The 22,659-nt window shown below is 39.1% G+C and overlaps 1 pseudogene; it reads right to left on the bottom strand.

Annotated features, from left to right (window-relative positions):
* Positions 1–1,694: 1,694 nt before the first annotated feature.
* LOC149211530 (SAGA-associated factor 29 homolog B pseudogene) lies at positions 1,695–13,904 on the bottom strand (annotated as a pseudogene).
* Between the last annotated feature and the right edge of the window lie 8,755 nt (positions 13,905–22,659).

Here is a 22,659-nt window from a genome sequence, read left to right as displayed (position 1 = left end):
CAAGAATAAACAATGTGTTGGTTTACCTAGTCATAAATTCTCCTTATCTCCATCTTCATCACAGCCTCTTCTTCCCTTCAAATATGTGATATGCTTCACATAAGCTTTGTATATGCCAGGTAACTAATGCATAACATCTCAATCAACTCTCACATTCTCTAACACTCTAACCAACCATCTCTCCAACCTTGCACGAATTTATAAATGACCTTTGATGGTTGTTTTTGTTCCACTCATCCAAATATGAAATGACAAAACATGCCTGTTTGCATTCCAAGGGTGTCTCTTCAATTCCAACACTGATTAAACTCTTGAATATTAAAATATATAAAATAAATTTTATCATACCGAAATGTCATTCATTCATATTCTTCATGTCAATAAAATAAATAAATAACATGTAATAATAAAATCTTGCATTCATATTCAAATATCCTTGCATCACAATATTTTTCCATATATTTTCCTTTGCCTTGCATCTTTCTTTACCTTGCATCATGTCTTTGTATTGACTTTTCTATCATGGAATCTTGCCTTTTCCTTGCATCACAACAATCATCATGCCTTTGTCTTTCCTTGCATATTTTCGTCAACATATTCTTCAAATGTGATCTTTGCAACATTTATAAAACATTCTCACAAAAGCATCAACATCACCCTAAAGCAACACAATCTAAAACATTTTCCATTTTACTTTGATGTGCCTTTTCCATCACCCTTGTTCTTGTTTCTGCATATCAAACATGCCTTTCTACAATTTATTTGTTGGAAGACTTATCTTGCTTGTTTCTTTTGTTCATTTGTGCATACATTAACTGTGCAACCATTTTTTCACAAATTGATTATGTACACTTCTTGTTTCTCCTTTACGTTTCCTTGTTGCTACTCTTTTTTTTTTTTTTTCTCCCATTGCTCCTTTGCCTTACTGCTACTCTTTTTCCTTGCTAATGCTCTTTTTCTTTTGCTTCTCTTGTTTCTGCTTGCGTTGAATGTTCCTTGATCCTACATACCTTGTTGCTACTCCTTGCCCCTTTTTGTTGATCCTTTCCTTGATATCACTTTTCTGCTCATTTGTACCATGATCCTACTCCTACATACCTTGTTGTTGCTCCTTGGCTTGTTGTGCTACTCCTTTCCTTGCATGTTCCTTTCTCCTGCGTACCTTGTTTCTCCTCCTTGCCTTGCTACTACTTTGTTTCTCCTTTGTACCATGCTCTTGATCCTGCATACCTTGTTGTTCCTTTGCCATCAATGACAATAATTCCATCAATATCCCCCTTTGGAATTGATGGAAACATTATGATACTCCCCTTTTCATTCTAAGAAGTATCTTCCTTACATTTTCTTACCTCCTCCTTTGATATCAATGACAAGGGAGTCTCAATTGTTGAAACTGCTAGATGAATTTATATTCTTCTCAACAAAAAGTCTTACCATAGTTGTCACCATAAGGGCAAAAACACATGACCAGTGCTCATGATATATGAGCAGCCCATATAGTCTTTCAATTGGACAAAACCTAGGAATGAACTCAAGGTTCTGAGGCTTGTCTCAATATGATATTTCATCATCCCCTTTGAATTACACTTACTAGACATTCCATTGGGAAATTTTTTTATGGAATATCCTTTTAATGTTGACAATAGCAGACAACATCACTAGTGATTCCCTTGTATAATTGGCACATATATTTTTCACAGACCATAAAATCCATTTTCTTCGTCATCATTGAACTCCAACAAATGTCATCAAATTTCTTCTTGTGTTGAGAAAATGATGCAATCGCCTTATATAGGGTTGTTGTTCCAGGGTACACAACCAAAGCTTGACTACTTATTGCAAAATTAGGTGTATTTGAAGGATATGTGTGCTTTGGAGCATGGATGATATGAGAAGGTGGTAACTTGAATTTCCTTTGATAAATGATGCAGGGTAACCCCGCCAAACCCAGAATCTACACCTTTTCCATGCATATAAAATTTCATCTCAGCTTTTGCCCAAAATAAAACCTCAATACCTGACAAATTTACAGACTACCACTTGCATCGAGACCCGACACTTTATCACTGATTCAATAACCTCCCTCTATATTAGATCGGAACATATTTCAATGTCATTTGAACCCAAATACCATTTCACACGATCATATCCACACATAGACCATTACAATCACCTTCAGTGGTCGCTCTCTGACTCTGCACAGAAACCGAGTTCTGCAACTTCATCAATCGAATGGGAATGGTCTTCGTTCAATGTAATACCCTGAACTCTGCACAGAAACAGAGTTCTGCAACTTCATCAATTGAATGGGAATGGTCTTCGTTCAATGTAATACCCTGACAAAGAAGCTCGTCATCAAAAGTTGTATTCACAAGATGCATCACCCGCTGCTTGTAAGAACAACATTGTTCTACAAGATCTATTATCACTTCCTGCTTTACGCCCTCCTTACTATGAGGATCCAAAGCATTTAGCATATACATTAACACATCAATAATATCACGAGCATTCTGAGTATCCGTCAAGCTAAGACCAGGAAGATCAGATGCCAGGAATGCCTCAACTGCTTCATTTTCATAGCTTGGAGATCCATAGGTTTGAGACGGGTAAGTCATTGGTTGTGTCTGCGGAGGTGTGAATATTGATCAATAAGTGCAAATCGCTATTTGCAACCGCACATTGTCGATTTCCACCTGGATCTGATTGACTGATCTGACTCAACTTGCAATCTTAATATGACACAGGAATTTGGGCATCTACATCGTTCTTGATGTGATAACTATCCAAAGACACCTAATCAATTCTTTTGAATGCCGCAATTACAGACCATTACTACAGTGCCGCTCCAAAGCAAATATGAAACACCTTCTTATCTGATCTAATCGGCGATCCACAGTTTCGATACTATTTTATCGGATCTGATATCACATTAACCATTATTCATGACACTTTGCATCCACCGATACGCTACTGATCAGAAATTGCCAAATCTTAATGGTAAGCAACCCCTCTTCCTGTATATGCTCCGATATTACTCCGGATCCAATTTCACTTCAACCAACTTTATAGCTTTTCGCATCCATTTCCTAGTGTCATTCGTTGTGATATGAACCCTCTCCGGTCAACACGAAGGCTATACACAGACCCGATAAATCGATTGAAGTAAAATTTAATTTCGTTTAAAGGTTCCAATAGATGATTACACCAAATCATATATTAAATGACTTTTGCAACTCGCCAATTCCCACTATGCCAAGTTTGACTTAATAATGAGATTCTTTACAATTTAAAATAATAACACACACAGGCCGCTATCATTTCATTTTTTTTACAATAAAAAGACTAATATTCAAGTTCACGCTCATCAGAAAATGATACACACACAACACAAATTCTATTCACTCTCGATCACATTTGTTTAACAACCTTATCTCTATTCTAAAATAAGGCAATCTCACACTTATTACAATAACATACTAATTGAGAAGTTTATTCTTCCTAGTAATCCCGAATTTGGCAAACCCGTCAATGAATTTAACTGTGATTAGCCACAACATGTGGACAATCCTCCACATTGCTGGCTAATACCGATGCTCCTGCATCAGACTCCCGAAGTTGAAAGTTTCCATGACCTCCTGGTCATGTGTTTCTTCTGTTGTCCATCTAGTATCCCAAACTTTACTTTGTAACTGGTCATCACTTTCATTATGCTGTTGATTTAATTTTTCTACCATTGTCACTTCTGTTCCTCCAGATTTCCAAATCTTCATTTGCTGTTGTCCCCTGTTCTTGCTGATACAAATTCCTGTGGTCAATTTCTCCTTCTTGTTGTCCCTGTTCTCATCTAATTTCATCTTCCACAATTTCTCAAATTCATTCTTACCATTTTTCTTTAACTGAACTCCACTGACATCTGTCTCCTGTACATTATCCTTTTCCATACAAATTATAAAAGTTTTGTCCAAATATTCCTTGCCTTTTTCATTTACAATCTGTTGTTTGTACTCTACAGCCTCTCTTTCATTATCATCAAAGATAATTCTTCCCTCTATGTCTTCAGATTTGTCTAATAACTTTTTCAGCAAAATGTCAATTTCTTCATATTCAATAAACATGTCATTTGCATATAACTCCTCCTTCATTTGTTTATCTTCAACTCCTTTAATCATGACAATTTCCTTGTCAATACCATCATTCTTAAAATTATTAAATACATGTTCAAAATATCTTTCTGTTTCAGCCATTTCTTCCAGTAATCTCAGTTCTTCATCAACATGAATAAGCACATTGTCCAATCGTTGTTCCTCACCCGTTGAACCTGAAAACATACACAACATGTCAGTTTCAAAAATGCAAGGCTCTTCATTCGAGGCCTCAATGATCAGCTCCTCATGCTCCTCTGAAATATTCTGATAGTTCACTAAATTATTGAGAAATTCTTCCTCAACATTTCTGATTTCTTCTTCATCATCAAAGAAAACTTCTGGGACTGAAATTTCTTGACTATACTTGGCAACTTCATCATAAGTTTGTAGAATACCTTCCTATTCTACACAAATTCCTCCAATACTCAGTTTGTCCAAATAAGACAATAATGCCTCTTCCTCTTCTCTGATAAGACTTTGATCTTTCAAAGATTTCCTTGGCTTACCTTCTTCAACTAAGTTCTCGGTGTCAGCTTTCCTTCTCTTCACTTCATAAATATGCAATGCATTTGTTTCCTTTCCTGTTTCCATTTTCCATTGGTATTTTGTCCATACTAAAATTCATTCAAATATGATCCAATAAGTTTCCACTAAAAGAAGACATAACCATTCAGCCATACCTTTTAATTTCCTCCAGCAATTGAAGTCTTCAAAGTCCTTATGCATCTCCTTTCCTGTTTGTCTTGACTTTGCTCCTTTCACAGGTTCAAATTCTTTAGGCTGCATACCTGCAAATTTACATTCATAGAAATAATTAATCCCAAAAATATGAGATCCTCTTGTTTGTGTAGATGATGTCAACACATTTCTCTCATTCTGATCTGCATAGATTAGTTCTTCTCTACTATCATCTTTGTCTTTGTCCCCAAGGAGAGGTCCTTTCTCTGGTTCACAGAGGTATTCTATTTCTTCATTCTCAGTTGTTTGAAGTAATAATTTCTCAGCAAACAATTCTTTGACAGGCCATTTAACTCTTCTTCCCACATAAAATCCTTGTTTCCATTTTTCTCTAATTCCTTCCAATACCAGCTTCTCCAAATGACTGAGTTCTGCCTTCATCTCAGCCAACTCTATGTCCCTTTCTTCTTTACTCATTTCTTTGAGTCCAACTGCTTCAACGCTATTTTCCCTATGTCTGTGACTTTCCTTTGTACCCCTGTCATGACCATCAATATTCAATTCCTTTCCTTCCTTTGGCGAACTTTCCTTGTTCACTAGTGAGCTGCAACTAACTTTTTCCATTTCGCCTGTAACAAGTCTCCTTCATGCCTCACCAAACTTTCCTAAGTTTAGTCTTTTGGCACCTATTGGTTCTTTCCTTGAACCTTTCACTGACTAACAATTCTACCAGCACTCTTCTTCCTGGAATTGTTATCTCCTATCCACAATCACAATTGTGGAGCTGCCTCATCAACTTCTACCCAACCTCAGTTGGAAGTTGTTCTCATCTCCTCTTGAATACTTCTTGCTCACTACCTTCTTCATTCAGTAAATTTGTTTATTGCCGGGTATTGTCATGTTTACACATTTTGGATTTCTTCTTGCTCTATCTTCTTTACATAGCTCATATGCTATGGTGCTGGTACATCTCATTCCAACTTTCAGCAAATCCACTGCTTCCACTGACCTGCACAATCTTTTCACATCAAAGTATCTTTCAAATACTATCAATTCCTTCTGATAACCTGTTTGTAAGCAAATGTTGTTTCTCTTATACAATTTCCAAAATTCAATTCCTGTAGTAGTTCTTCTTTCAGTCCTATTAACCCAATCGATCATCAATATCATTCACTTAAACAATATTTAAACAATATTTAATCAAATCAGTCATGCAATCAACTTAAACATTCTTACCAGACCTTCCTGGGTATTCTCTGCTTCTCCATTCTAATCTCAGCATCGTTTATATCCTGATCCTCATATTCATCAACGCACTTCAGGAAATTATACATCTGGCAAAATTAAAATTCAGTTTCCAAAGACAACCTTTTTAGAGCGTTAACTTGGCTCTGATACCAAAATGATGCAGGGTAACCCCATCAAACCCAGAATCTACACCTTTTCCATGCATATAAAATTTCATCTCAGCTTTTGCCCAAAATAAAACCTCAATACCTGACAAATTTACAAACTACCACTTGCATCGAGACCCGACACTTTATCACCGATTCAATAACCTCCCTTTATATTAGATCGGAACCTATTTCAATGTCATTTGAACCCAAATACCATTTCACACGATCATATCCACACATCGACCATTACAATCACCTTCAGTGGTCGCTCTCTGACTCTGCACATAAATAGAGTTCTGCAACTTCATCAATTGAATGGGAATGGTCTTCATTCAATGTAATACCCTGAACTCTGCACAGAAACAGAGTTCTGCAACTTCATCAATTGAATGGGAATGGTCTTCGTTCAATGTAATACCCTGACAAAGAAGCTCCTCATCAAAATTTGTATTCACAAGATGCATCACCCGCTGCTTGTAAGAACAACATTGTTCTACAAGATCTATTATCACTTCCTGCTTTACGCCCTCCTTACTATGAGGATCCAAAGCATTGAGCATCTACATTAACACATCAATAATATCACGAGCATTCTGAGTATCCGTCAAGCTAAGAACAGGAAGATCAGATGCCAGGAATGCCTCAACTGCTTCATTTTCATAGCTTGGAGATCCATAGGTTTGAGATGGGTAAGTCATTGGTTGTGTCTGCGGAGGTGTGAATATTGATCAATAAGTGAAAATCGCTATTTGCAACCACACATTGTCGATTTCCACCTGCATCTGATTGACTGATCTGACTCAACTTGCAATCTTAATATGACACAGGAATTTGGGCATTTACATCGTTCCTGATGTGATAACTATCCAAAGACACCTAATCACAATTCTTTTGAATGCCGCAATTATAGACCATTACTACAGTTCCGCTCCAATGCAAATATGAAACACCTTCTGATCCGATCTAATCGGCGATCCACAGTTCCGATATTATGTTATCGGATCCGATATCACATTAACCATTCTTCATGACACTTTGCATCCACCGATATGCTACTGATCGGAAATTGCCAAATCTTAATGGTAAACAACCCCTCTTCCTGTATATGCTCCGATATTACTCCGGATCCAATTTCACTTCAACCAACTTTACAGCTTTTTGCATCCATTTCCTAGTGTCATCCGTTGTGATATGAACCCTCTCCGGTCCACACGAAGGCTATACACAGACCCGATAAATCAATTGACATAAAATTTAATTTCATTTAAAGGTTCCAACAGATGATTACACCAAATCATATATTAAATGACTTTTGCAACTCGCCAATTCCCACTATGTTGAGTTTGACTTAATAATGAGATTCTTTACAATTTAAAATAAGAACACACACAGGCCGCTATCATTTCATTTTTTTTACAATAAAAACACTGATATTCAAGTTCACGCTCATCAGAAAATGATACACACACAACACAAATTCTATTCATAGAAAATAGCAATACAAGGTCTCCGTCTCAGGTCTCATTCACAAGAATTGACCTCTGTCAGCATACAAACCACAATTGCATTCAATGAATGGAACAGAGTATCGGCTCTTGCCCAATTACACAGAGATTGATCACTATTTTTGTTTTACACACACACCTCGCTACTAATTTAAGCTTCCGCTCCACACAAAATCCACCTAACTATCTCTCCTTCTCTCTTAAAAAAAACCCTAATCTCTCGCCTCACCACATTTTTATGATGAGCTTATTTTCTAATAATAGCAAACGGGATCTCCTGCTTTGCTGAATGATCATAACAACAAAGTTCTTATCTTATCACTCTCGATCACATTTGTTTAACAACCTTATCTCTGTTCTAAAATAAGGCAATCTCACACTTATTACAATAACAAACTAATTGAGAAGTTTATTCTTCCTAGTAGTCCCGAATTTGGCAAACCCGTCAATGAATTTTACAGTGATTAGCCACAACATGTGGACAATCCTCCACATTGCTGGCTAATTCCGATGCTCCTGCATCAGACTCCCGAAGTTGAAAGTTTCCATGACCTCCTGGTCATGTGTTTCTTCTGTTGTCCATCCAGTATCCCAAACTTTATCATCACTTTAATTATGTTGTTGATTTAATTTTTCTACCACTGTCACTTCTGTTCCTCCAGATTTCTAAATCTTCATTTGTTGTTGGCCCCTGTTCTTGCTGATACAAATTCCTGTGGTCAATTTCTCCTTCTTGCTATCCCTGTTCTCATCTAATTTCATCTTCCACAATTTCTAAAATTCCTTCTTACCATTTGTCTTCAACTGAACTCCACTGACATCTGTCTGCTGTACATTCTCCTTTTCCATACAAATTATAAAATTTTTGTCCAAATCTTCCTTGCCTTTTCCATTTACAATCTGTTGTTTGTACTCTACAGCCTCTCTTTCATTATCATCAAAGATAATTCTTCCCTCTATGTCTTCAGATTTGTCTAATAACTTTTTCAGCAAAATGTCAATTTCTTCATATTCAATAAACATGTCATTTGCATATAACTCCTCCTTAATTTGTTTATCTTTATCTCCTTTAATCATGACAATTTCCTTGTCAATACCATCATTCTCAAAATTATTAAATACATGTTCAAAATATCTTTTTGTTTCAGCCATTTCTTCCAGTAATCTCAGTTCTTCATCAACATGCATAAGCACATTGTCCAATCGTTGTTCCTCACCTGTCAAACCTGAAAACATACACAACATGTCAGTTTCAAAAATGCAAGGCTCTTCATTCGAGGCCTCAATGATCAGCTCATCATGCTCCTCTAAACTATTCTGATAGTTCACTAAATTATTGAGAAATTCTTCCTCAACATTTCTAATTTCTTCTTCATCATCAAAGAAAACTTTTGGGACTGAAATTTCTTGACTATACTTGGCAACTTCATCATAAGTTTGTAGAATACCTTCCTATTCTACACAAATTCCTCCAATACTCAGTTTGTCCAAATAAGATAATAATTCCTCTTCCTCTTCTCTGATAAGACTTTGATCTTTCAAAGATTTCCTTGGCTTACCTTCTTCAACTAAGTTCTCGGTGTCAGCTTTCCTTCTCTTCACTTCATAAATATGCAATGCATTTGTTTCCTTTCCTGTTTCCATTTTCCATTGGTCTTTTGTCCATACTAAAATTCCTTCAAATATGATCCAATAAGTTTCCACTAAAAGAAGACATAACCATTCAGCCATACCTTTTAATTTCCTCCACCAATTGAAGTCTTGAAAGTCCTTATGCATCTCCTTTCCTGTTTGTCTTGCCTTTGCTCCTTTCACAGGTTCAAATTCTTTAGGCTGCATACCTGCAAATTTACATTCATAGAAATAATTAATCCCAAAAATATGAGATCCTCTTGTCTGTGCAGATGATGTCAACACATTTCTCTCATTCTGATCTGCATAGATCAGTTCTTCTCTACTATCATCATTGTCTTCGTCCCCAAGGAGAGGTCCTTTCTCTGGTTCACAGATGTATTCTATTTCTTCATTCTCAGTTGTTCGAAGTAATAATTTCTCAGCAAACAATTCTTTGACAGGCCATTTAACTCTTCTTCCCACATAAAATCCTTGTTTCCATTTTTCTCTAATTCCTTTCAATACCAGCTTCTCCAAATGACTGAGTTCTGCCTTCATCTCAGCCAACTCTATGTCCCTTTCTTCTTTACTCATTCCTTTGAGTCCAACTGCTTCAGCGCTCTTTTCCCTATGTCTGTGACTTTCCTTTGTACCCCTGTCATGACCATCAATATTCAATTCCTTTCCTTCCTCTGGTGGACTTTCCTTGTTCACTAGTGAGCTGCAACTAACTTTTTCCATTTCGCCTGTAACAAGTCTCCTTCATGCCTCACCAAACTTTCCTGAGTTTAGTCTTTTGGCACCTATTGGTTCTTTCCTTGAACCTTTCACTGACTAACAATTCTACCAGCACTCTTCTTGCTGGAATTGTTATCTCCTATCCACAATCACAATTGTGGAGCTGCCTCATCAACTTCTACCCAACCTCAGTTGGAAGTTGTTCTCATCTCCTCTTGAATACTTCTTGCTCACTACCTTCTTCATTCAGTAAATTTGTTTATTACCGGGTATTGTCACGTTTACACATCTGAGATTTCTTCTTGCTCTATCTTCTTTACATAGCTCATATGCTATGATGCTCGTACATCTCATTCCATCTTTCAGCAAATCCACTGCTTCCATTGGCCTGCACAATCTTTTCACATCAAAGTATCTTTCAAATACTATCAATTCCTTCTGATAACCTGTTTGTAAGCAAATGCTGTTTTGCTTATACAATTTCCAAAATTCAATTCCTGTAGTAGTTCTTCTTTCAGTCCTATTAACCCAATCGATCATCAATATCATTCACTTCAACAATATTTAAACAATCTTTAATCAAATCAGTCATGCAATCAACTTAAACATTCTTACCAGACCTTCCTGGGTATTCTCTGCTTCTCCATTATAATCTCAACATTGTTTATAGCCTGATCCTCATATTCATCAATGCACTTCAAGCAATTATACATCTGGCAAAATTAAAATTCAGTTTCCAAAGACAACCTTTTCAGAGCGTTAACTTGGCTCTGATACCAAAATGATGCAGGGTAACCCCGCCAAACCCAGAATCTACACCTTTGCCATGCATATAAAATTTCATCTCAGCTTTTGCCCAAAATAAAACCTCAATACCTGACAAATTTACAGACTACCACTTGCATCGAGACCCGACACTTTATCACTGATTCAATAACCTCCCTTTATATTAGATCGGAACCTATTTCAATGTCATTTGAACCCAAATACCATTTCACAAGATCATATCCACACATCGACCATTACAATCACCTTCAGTGGTCGCTCTCTAACTCTGCGCAGAAACAGAGTTCTGTAACTTCATCAATTGAATGGGAATAGTCTTCGTTCAATGTAATACCCTGACAAAGAAGCTCCTCATCAAAAGTTGTATTCACAAGATGCATCACCCGCTGCTTGTAAGAACAACATTGTTCTACAAGATCTATTATGACTTCCTGCTTTACGCCCTCCTTACTGTGAGGATCCAAAGCATTTAGCATCTACTAACACATCAATAATATCACGAGCATTCTGAGTATCCGTCAAGCTAAGACCAGGAACATCAGATGCCAGGAATGCCTCAACTGCTTCATTTTCATAGCTTGGAGATCCATAGATTTGAGACGGGTAAGTCATTGGTTGTGTCTGCGGAGGTGTGAATATTGATCAATAAGTGCAAATCGCTTTTTGCAACCACACATTGTCGATTTCCACCTGGATCTGATTGACTGATCTGACTCAACTTGCAATCTTAATATGACACAGGAATTTGAGCATTTACATCGTTCCTGATGTGATAACTATCCAAAGACACCTAATCACAATTCTTTTGAATGCCGCAATTATAGACCATTACTACAATTCCGCTCCAATGCAAATATGAAACACCTTCTGATCCGATCTAATCGGCGATCCACAGTTCCGATATTATGTTATCGGATCCGATATCACATTAACCATTCTTCATGACACTTTGCGTCCACCGATACGCTACTGATCGGAAATTGCCAAATCTTAATGGTAAACAACCCCTCTTCCTGTATATGCTCCGATATTACTCCGGATCCAATTTCACTTCAACCAACTTTACAGCTTTTCGCATCCATTTCCTAGTGTCATCCGTTGTGATATGAACCCTCTCCGGTCCACACGAAGGCTATACACAGACCCGATAAATCGATTGACATAAAATTTAATTTCGTTTAAAGGTTCCAACAGATGATTACACCAAATCATATATTAAATGACTTTTGCAACTCGCCAATTCCCACTATGCTGACTTTGACTTAATAATGAGATTCTTTACAATTTAAAATAAGAACACACACAGGCCGCTATCATTTCATTTTTTTTACAATAAAAACATTGATATTCAAGTTCACGCTCATCAGAAAATGATACACACACAACACAAATTCTATTCATAGAAAATAGCAATACAGGGTCTCCGTCTCAGGTCTCATTCACAAGAATTGACCTCTGTCAGCATACAAACCACAATTGCATTCAATGAATGGAGCAAAGTATTGGCTCTTGCCCAATTACACAGAGACTGATCACTATTTTTTTTTACACACACACCTCACTACTAATTTGAGCTTCCTCTCCACACAAAATCCACCTAACTATCTCTCCTTCTCTCTTAAAAAAAACCCTAAGCTCTCACCTCACCACATTTTTATGATGAGCTTATTTTATAATAATAGCGAACGGGATCTCCTGCTTTGCTGAAAGATCATAACAATAAAGTTCTTACCTTATCACTCTCGATCACATTTGTTTAACAACCTTATCTCTATTCTAAAATAAGGCAATCTCACACTTATTACAATAACAAAGTAATTGAGAAGTTTATTCTTCCTAGTAATCCCAAATTTGGCAAACCCGTCAACGAATTTTACTGTGATTAGCCACAACATGTGGACAATCCTCCACATTGCTGGCTAATTCCAATGCTCCTGCATCAATAAATCTCTTCATCATCACCCAACTCTTCATCAATTACTTCATATTTTGTTGTATTTATATCTATGGATCACTTTCACCACTATCCATTCAAATTTATCATCATTTTCTGTTGTAAATCTTGCTGCAACCTGATCTCCAATAATAGTTTCTTCCCCAAGCGGTATTTGTAAGGAAACAGCTGGTGAGACCAACTTTTGTTAGAAAATTATATATTACGGAGCAATGGAACACATATAATATTGCAAAAATATAAACATAGAAAACACACAAAACAAGAGAGACACAGATATACGTGGTTCACCCAGTTTTGGCTACGTCCACCCCGAATAGCCAGTCCTTCCTTTTTATTATCCAGCAAAATGAAGAGATACAACCTACAGCAAAACCGCTGTAATATCCTTTGTTTTCTCTCACAGTCTCACCTCTGTGTTTTTCGCTCACCAAATACACATCTATATCTCACAGCCTCAAATGCAATGCCCTCATATAAAGAGAGGGGTTGCCTTCTAGGGCAAAAAACCCTAAACTAAACATAAGTTCTACCGTCAGATCATCCGCCTAATGAACGGCCCAGATTGACTAGAAATTACTATACTTTTACAAGGCCATTTTACAGATGTTTTTAGCTTCGGGGGTGCTGCCCCCGAAACCCCCCGCTAGCCACGGTAGCGATTATTTTACGGGCGGCGTTGCCGCCCCATTTTGAACTGGGGTCCAATATGCTGGTACTATAGAAGATAATCAGGCTCCACACCCAACAACTTTGTGAGTTTTTCATCTGCATCTATCCCCTTTTTTCTACTCACTTATAGCTTCTTCCTGTAAGGTACAATTTGTATAGATTGTAATAGAGCATCTAGTTGAGTAATGGAAATATTTGATACCCTTTGTTCACATTCGACAAGTTCTTTTGCATTAACATACAAGGACTGGAGTTTAATCCATAATTTATCCTCATACTTTTTACCTATCTTTAGATCAGCTTGAGAGAGTTTTTGATGTACTTTTATTTTTATTTTTTGAAGGATGAGTTCCTTCTCACTTTTGAGAAGGTATAGGACATTGATATTCTCCATTGGAATGCCACAAACAACCATATTTGGGACAATCCACCTCTGAGGCCAGCTTCCTGCTTTGTTCTATCGCAAATGGAGTTATTTCTTGACAAACAATATCAAAACCAAACCAATTTATGCTATGATAGCATCGAAAGTAGCCAATATGTCATCGACACTTTCACAATTATTCTACGAGCCCAAAACAGTGGTAAAAACATGTGGTAATACATCCACCAGTCTCGGCATCACTTATTAATTGATGATTCATCTCCACAAGCTTGAGAAGATCATCAAAGGAAATTTTCCATCCATATTATCTTCATTGTTCAGAGTGCACTAACATTAATGTTGTGAAAAAAAAAAGTGTATCTTAAATTTCGTGACCCTAATCGATAGCTCCAGTAGTTAATTTATTCAGAAATGTCGAATCAAATAGACTATGTATACTATATGTGTGGTTTTCGAATCCCATGATCCAACACTAACACTCCCATTTGATTCTGTATCTAAATTGGTGTCATTTGAAGTAAAATCACGGTGAAGGAAATCAAATATCACTACTAACACTTCTAAACCATCATTCATCTGAGCCACATTGCATAGGAGCAACGCGCATTGTAAATAACATATCGTATTGCAACATAAAATATTGTTAAACATTAGACCATATATCATTGCAACATAAAATATATTGTATCCATATAAGCAATGCATTACACAGTAATTTAATGCACACATATTTTCTCAAATTCTGTCACACTTGTGTTGAAGACCAAAATTGTCTCTTTTTTACTATCTTCTTACACTCCGTCCTCCTCCTTTTTTACTCTGGTAACTCTAATTGGGCACTAGTCTACAAGGTTCATGGAAATAGAAGGTACTTAAACATATTTTATTTCATAAGTTTCAATTTTATTTATGATCCAGGTGGATATTGGTGGCCACCTGCCAAGTCCACCTAGACCCCCACCATTGTCTTTCTCAGCATTTTCAGTTTCCTTAATTATAGCACAACTTACTATTTTTAGCAGTTTTTCGGAACCTGAACTTTTGGAGCCGTTTTGAGGCCCTAAACGACGTTTTTTGGGGAATCCAGGAGCAACATGGGTCCATGGGATGGACCCATGTTGCCCTTTCCAACAATGGTAGTACTCGGATAGATATTTCTAACGAGCTATTGTACGCGTCAAACGAAGATCGTATGCCAAAGTTACGACCCCGGGAAGTTGATATACCAATTTACCCCAAACGGGGCCCACAGTTTGGCGTTTCATCTCCTAGGGTTAGGTTTTGGAATGTTAAGGGTTTTCCATTGTTTCTCAACAATAAATAGGCCTTCGAGCCTCATTGTAACACAGTTCAGAGGCATGTAGCCACCACATCTCTTCTCAGAGATAAGCTACCATCGCCCTAGCTGGTTTATTTCCATTTCTGGTTGTAAGAATATTTCAGTATTTTCCATTAACGAAATGAAGTATTATTTCCGCTGCATCTTTGTGTATATGGTTATCTCTGTAATTTGTTGCGTTCCTGTTTAAATCCGGATCAGTGGTATCAGAGCGGTCTGCTTTTTCTCTGTTTTTCTTTGCATGTCCCCAACAAGGTCGGGTTATAAGGAATTAGGGCTTGAACTGGTTGAACCTTTGCAAGACCAGCCTCGCAAATCCCGACGGGCTCCCATGGCGGATGAGAAGAAAGATGAGGGGGCAGGAGATCCCATCAAAATCTTGCTCGAAGAAGCCCTCGAGCGACAACGGAACGCGATGATGGACAACTTTGCCCAGATCCTTCAGCGGCTACCCAGAAGCGACGCATTGGCTTCCAGCAGCTACTCTGGAAACGCCACACCCTTTAAGGTACAAGTTAATTTTGAAATGCCCATATTCGAGGGTCAGATAGACGCAGAAGTCATAGATAAATAGTTAAATATGCTAGAGGGTTATTTTTCTGTTCATGAATTTTCGAGTCGGGAAAAGATTGTTTTTGCTCTTCTCAAAGCAGCCCCCCACGTCAAGGACTGGTGGGAAACCTACTGCGAGCAGAAGGATGAAAGTACTGGCTCACTATTTTCAGCCGCACCCACCTGGAATTCATTCCGGGATGCCATCAAGGAGCAGTACTACCCTATTGGAAGCTATGAGGATGAATACATAAAGTGGACCACGCTGCGGCAGGGAAGGGACCAAGACGTGCCGGAGTTCACCAATCTTTTCCATACCCTTCGCACAAAGTTGGGTATCAAGGATTCAGAGCAACATTTGATACTCAAATACCGTGGCTGCCTGCACAAGTACATCCAGGAAGAAATACAATTCCTGAACATCTCCTTGCTCGGCGCAGCATACCGATATGCCGTCAAGGTCGAGCAGAATTTTAAACAAAAGAAGCGAGACTTTGGATCTGCGAATCCAAAGCAGGGGAAAGGTGCCCCTAAACCATAGAACAAAGGACAAAGCCAAGGCGGGATAGCCCAAGACAACCAGCCGAAGCTGCAAGCAAAGAATAGCGCCGCGAAGCCGAGAAAGGACACTGGAAAATGGTGTGAGTTCCATAAGAGCTCCACTCACAACACAAGTGAGGGTTGGGCCAAGCAGTCACTGGTGGCTGAGCTAAAGGTTTCAGAATCAGATGCATGTTCCGACTCTGAGTCAGAACCCGATAAGGGGAATGAAAAAGGGAAGCATATCATTGATGCGGATCCCAACGCCACTATTGCTACCGCCAAGATCCAGAAAAATGAACCCGAAGATCAAGAGGAGGAGGAGCGTCTCTTCCACTCCCAGATGTGGGTAAAGGGCTCCCCGATACAGTTCATTGTTGATAGCGGGAGTCAAAAGAACCTCATTTCGGCAGAGGTCGTGAAGAGGTTGGGCTTATCGACCACAGCACATCCACAACCATACACCATTGGGTGGCTTCACCAAGGACAAGATCTTCGCGTGAGCCAGCAGTGTTGCCTTCCATACAACATCAAGCCCTTCACGGATGAGGTATTGTGTGACATTGCTCCCCTTGAAGTTTGTGATGTATTACTAGGACAACCATACTTGTGGAAGCGACATGCTGTGTATGAATCAAGGCCCCGTGCTGTTACTATTACATTGGGAAATAAGTTGTACAGGATACCAGAGGTAGCACCACCTACCGCCATCTCTTTGATTACTGCAAGACAATGCAGTAAGATCATTTCCAAAACCAGGAAATTTGTTTTCCTGATGATACGCCCTTAAGGAAAGAAGAAGACAGTGGCCACGGCATCCAGACGGGGTCCCTCTGCACGACAACTACAGATGGACAAGGTTGTGGAGGAGTACGAGGACATCTTCACCTCCCCTGCAGGGGTTCCTCTTCACTGTCAAGTCAAGCACTCCATCGATCTAACCCCAGGTGTGCCGCTACCCAATGGACCAATTTATCGGCGCTCCATTCTGGAGAACAATGAAATCAAGAGGCAGATTCAGGAGCTCCTGCAGAAAGGTCACATCCGTCTGAGTTCATCGCCTTGTGGTAGCCCAATCGTGTTGGTACACAAGAAGGATGGGACATGGAGACTTTGTATTGACTATCGGGTGCTGAACAAGATCATTGTCCGTAATAGGTACCCGATCCCACGGATTGATGACCTCCTAGACCAACTAAAGGGGGCGAAATATTTCAGCAAGATCGATATGAAGTCAGGATATCACCAGGTACCAATCGAACCCTCTAATGTGTGGAAGACTGCCTTCAAATCCAAGGAGGGCCTTTTCGAATGGTTGGTTATGCCTTTCGGATTGACGAATGCTCCTGCAACCTTCATGAGGCTAATGGATGACATCTTGCGGGCATTCACCAACTCCTTTGTAGTAGTATACTTGGATGACATTCTGATCTTCAGCCAGAGTTGGGAAGAGCACCTCCACCACATCCGACAGGTTCTCCAAACACTACGGCAACACAAGCTATGTGCCAATTTGGAGAAATGCACTTTTGGCATGACCCAGGTTAAGTATCTGGGATACATCATTGATGAACAGTGGGTGCATGTCGATCCAGCCAAGATCCAAGTCATTCGGGATTGGCCCTCTCTAACGACTCTAACAGAGCTCCGCAGCTTTCTAGGTCTTGCCAACTTCTACCGCAGGTTTGTGTTGGGGTTTTCTCATATTTCTTGGCCCTTGAGTCAAGTCACCAAGGGAGGGGCGAAAGCAAAATTCTTTTGGTTTGAATCTCAACAGGAGGAATTCATGGAGTTGAAGGATCGCCTCTGCACGGCACCAGTGCTCGCGTTACCAGATTTACAACAACCATTTGAGGTCGAGACAGATGCCTCTGACTTTGCTATTGGGGCAGTCCTTACTCAACATGGACATCCAGTGGCATATCACAGTGAAACACTTTCAGACACAGTCCGAAAGTACCCCACTTATGATAAAGAGATGTATTCCATTGTACAGGCCTACCGACAATGGAAGCATTACATTCTGGGGAAGGAAACGGTCATCCAAACAGACCACCGACCCCTGCAGTTCATACAGACCGAGGGAAATTGCAGAATAATCGCCATCAGAACTAGTCTACATACCTGCAACAGTTCCACTTGAATATCAAGTATAAGAAGGGCAGCACCAATAATGTTGCAGATTGCCTCATTCGACCACCGATCATGGCGTTAACCACTGTGCTCAACTCTTGTGGGCACGAGACTTCTGATTGGCCACTTCTCTACAAAAGCGACCCAGAATTCGGCCATACATACCAGACACTCTTGGAGGGTCGGCATGTTCCAGATTTTCACCTCTAGGATGCCCTATTATGCCACCTCGGCCACCTTTGTGTTCCTTCAAGCGAGTGTGCCAAGATGATTTGGGAAGCACACTACAGTCGGGCTGCTGGGCATTTCGGGGTTGAGAAAACAATGGCAGTACTGCAAAATTATTTCTATTGGCCAAATCTTCGACATGATGTTGGGAAGTACATCAGATCATGTACTGCATGTGCCATTGCCAAACTGACCATTAAGAAGCACGGCCTCTATACCCCGTTGCCTACCCCTAGTCGACCTTGGGAATCCATCTCCATGGATTACATGTCAGGCCTTCCTTCCACTAAGCATGGAAATGACTGTGTTTTTGTGGTCATCGACAGGTTCTCGAAGATGGCCATTATGGTGGCCTGCAAGAAGAATATCACAGCAGAAGCCACTGCTAAACTCTTCTTTGAACGAGTGTGGGTGCACTTTGGGATCCCCCAGTCTATCATCTCAGATCGGACAGTCAGTTTCTCAGCACATTTTGGTCCAGTCTCTGGTCAATGCTGGACACCAAACTCACGAAGTCCACAGCCTTCCATCCTCAAACTGATGGCCAGACAGAGGTTGTCAATAGGATGATTGTGCACATTCTGTGCATGTATAACTCAAAGCATCCACGCACATGGGACGAGAGCCTCCCCTATGTTCAACACAGCTACAACCGAGCTCTTCACAGCTCCACTGGCCATAGTCCTTTTCAGGTGGGTTTGGGATTCCAGCCACTATGCCCCATTGATGTGGCCATGCCACTTGTAGCTACTCACATAAATTCAGCTCGTGTCCAGTCCGAAACAGATAAGGCCACTAGCTTCATTGAGGGCATCCAACATATTCGCCAGCAGGTCCATGACATTCTTGAGAAATCAAATGCCAAGTACAAGCAGCGACATGATCAACATCGGGTGCCACACAAGTTTCAGGTGGGCGACAAAGTCTGGTTGCATTTGCAAAAGGAACGCCTTACTGGAGCCTATCGGAAATTGAGACCACTCCGATATGGTCCTTACACCATTACTAAGGCTATGGGAGACAATGCATTTGAGCTCAGCATTCCTCCATTCCTTGGCCTACACCCAGTGTTCAATGTGGACCACCTTCGGCCATACTTTCCACCATTGCTAGACACATCCGACATTGCAGAACAACTCAAACCCACAGAATTAAACCTAGATTGCATGGAACAAGCTGCAACTGATTGGATCATGGACACACAAATCAAGAAAACTCGCCAACAGAATATCCAGCTGTATCGAGTTGTCAAAGCAGGCCAACTCCTTTAGCAGGGCAAGTGGCTCACCAGGGAACAAGTTCAACAAAAGTTTCCTCATCTCATGGAGGAGCTCAACGCAATGGGGACCATTGCTTCCTAAGGGGGGAGGAATGATCCAGGTGGATATTGGTGGCCACCAGCCAAGTCCACCTGGACCCCCACCATTGTCTTTCTCAGCATTTTCAGTTTCCTTAATTATAACACAACTTACTATTTTTAGCAGTTTTTCGGGTCCTGAACTTCCGGAGCCGTTTTGAGGCCCTAAACGATGTTTTTTGGGGGATCCGGGGGCAACAATGGTAGTACTCGGATAGATATTTCTAACGAGCTATTGTACACGTCAAATGGAGATCGTATGCCAAAGTTACGACCCCGGGAAGTTGATATACCAATTTACCCCAAACGGGGCCCACAGTTTGGCGTTTCATCTCCTAGGGTTAGGTTTTGGAATGTTAATGGTTTTCCATTATTTCTCAACAATAAATAGGCCTTCAAGCCTCATTGTAACACAGTTCAGAGGCATGTAGCCACCACATCTCTTCTCAGAAATAAGCTACCATCGCCCTAGCTGGTTTATTTCCATTTCTGGTTGTAAGCATATTTCAGTATTTTCCATTAATGAAATGAAGTATTATTTCCGCTGCATCTTTGTGTATATGGTTATCTCTATAATTTGTTGCATTCCTGTTTAAATCCGGATCAATTTATCACTTAACTTAATATTTTCATGAGCTACTAAATTGCACCATTTATGCAACTAATCACTGATTTTCTAGCATCGAAGATTTGATTGGTTCTGAAACTCCATCCGAGGAAAGATATATAAGGGAAGGTGGCTAATATATGGCACAATGATATTTTACTATATTCGTGTTTTGTATCGATGATAAGAACACTGCATAGGCTTAGTCAACGTGGAAGTCAACCAACAAAGAAGGAGCTGAAGACGAAACAGGCGAGCAAAAAAAATAATTGAAGTTGATATTTAGCCTCATGATTTGCTTCTCCAATAGAAAATCATGAGAAAATAACCATATATTATCTTTTTGTGATATTTTTAGTATCTGTCGAGTAGGATAGGCCCATAAATATCTAAATAATTATTTGATGGAGGTTATAAATCTATCTCTCGACATGACAAACATAGTCTTGAATATTGTTTGTAAGACTTTGTTTTACAATTATAAAATTATGTTTTATTTATCCTTGTTGTATGTTGCCTTGATGCGTATATAGTCCATTTGAGGAGTAGTGTTGTTGCCTACATCTCACAGGAGGGCCCCTGGAGTTGCAAGGATTTTATTTTTTTCAACTAATATTTCAATTATGCATTTTATATCATGTTTAATTCATTCATCTAACTATCCAATTCGATTGCTAGTGTGATTTTGATAATGATCACTGAGTTTATAATAGAACATGTTTTATTTAATCGTTTTTCCTTGGGATGAATGAGTGAAGTTGAGATCTATTGTGCACATGATAAGTGGTATATCAGAGTGTGGATTGATTTATGATTTGAAGTATAATTTGAGTTTGGTGAAGAGAATTTCAATTTCCAATTAGTATTAATTTCTCTTTTCTATCAGAGAGATTGAAATTTAGTTTCATTATTTAGTTGAGTAAGTGTGATATTTATTTTTGCAAAGTGTGATCTTCATTTTAAGCAAGTGTGATAATCCTAGTTTCATATTTCTTTCAAGAAAGTGTGATATTTCATTTAAGTGAGTGCAATAATTTTTATTTCATTTTTGTTAAAGAGTGACATATTTATTTTTATGTGAGAATGATGAAAACTTGTGCATCTTGATATCTCAATTTAATCTAGGAATTTCTTGAATAACCAGGGCTTCTAGTACATACAATACACATACACTTCATCAATAAACTAGCCCTGGTCAATAATTTATGTAGTAATTTAACATCAATTAAATTACCAAACATTTTGGCACTATTTCTAGGGAAGTGTATATAGGAGTCTTTTTCTTTTCATTAAAAAATAAAAATACAAATACAAATTATATGCATAAGGAAAGAGATTTGTTGATGGTGTTGGACCCTTCAACATGTCAAGGTAATCTCCCCGGTAAGAGGTCCCAATTAGACCTCAGACAGTTTGGTGTTGGCATCCCAACAGTGGGTCGTAAGGTAATGCCTTGACCGCAATGTTGTACAGAGGCAAGTAAGATAACTATGTTAGTAGCAAGGGTGTGACTGATGCAGAGAGTCAAGGAATGCATATGAGAGGTTCCAACACTTCAAATGGAGAGTAAGGTGATGGTGAGTTCTAGGTTGAAAGGGATCAGTCCCAACTCGGCTAGGAACACACCACACAAAGGACATGCGAAGCTTCTGGTGGAGCAATCCACTCGGATGTGACAATCACAACATATAAGGTAAGATAACACGAAAAACACTCATGGATCAATCTGAGACAAGTGTGACAGTTAATATAGCAAGGTTCATGATAAAAGTTTGTCTGTTGTCCGACAAAGTAGTCAACACGGATGGTGATAGAATTAATAACATATGCAACACATTAAAAACAAGATTCATATAATTGCATACAAATTAGTTCATACACAAGTACGTAAGTTAAAAAACATATATCAGTAAGGCAACTGGAACATACAAACTACAATAACAATAAATGCATGAAAATGTGCTGGCTCTTATTATATAAAGAAGTGTAAGTCATAATCATACAATATATCCATGTAAACCTGCTAGCC

Source organism: Pinus tabuliformis, chromosome 1_1 (genome assembly GCF_031772625.1).
Source record: "Pinus tabuliformis cultivar Carrire ecotype Pingquan chromosome 1_1, CPIR1, whole genome shotgun sequence".
NCBI lineage: Eukaryota > Viridiplantae > Streptophyta > Pinopsida > Pinales > Pinaceae > Pinus > Pinus tabuliformis.
The sequence above is the reverse complement of the archived record's forward strand: the minus strand, read 5'-3'. Positions and strand labels throughout refer to the sequence as shown.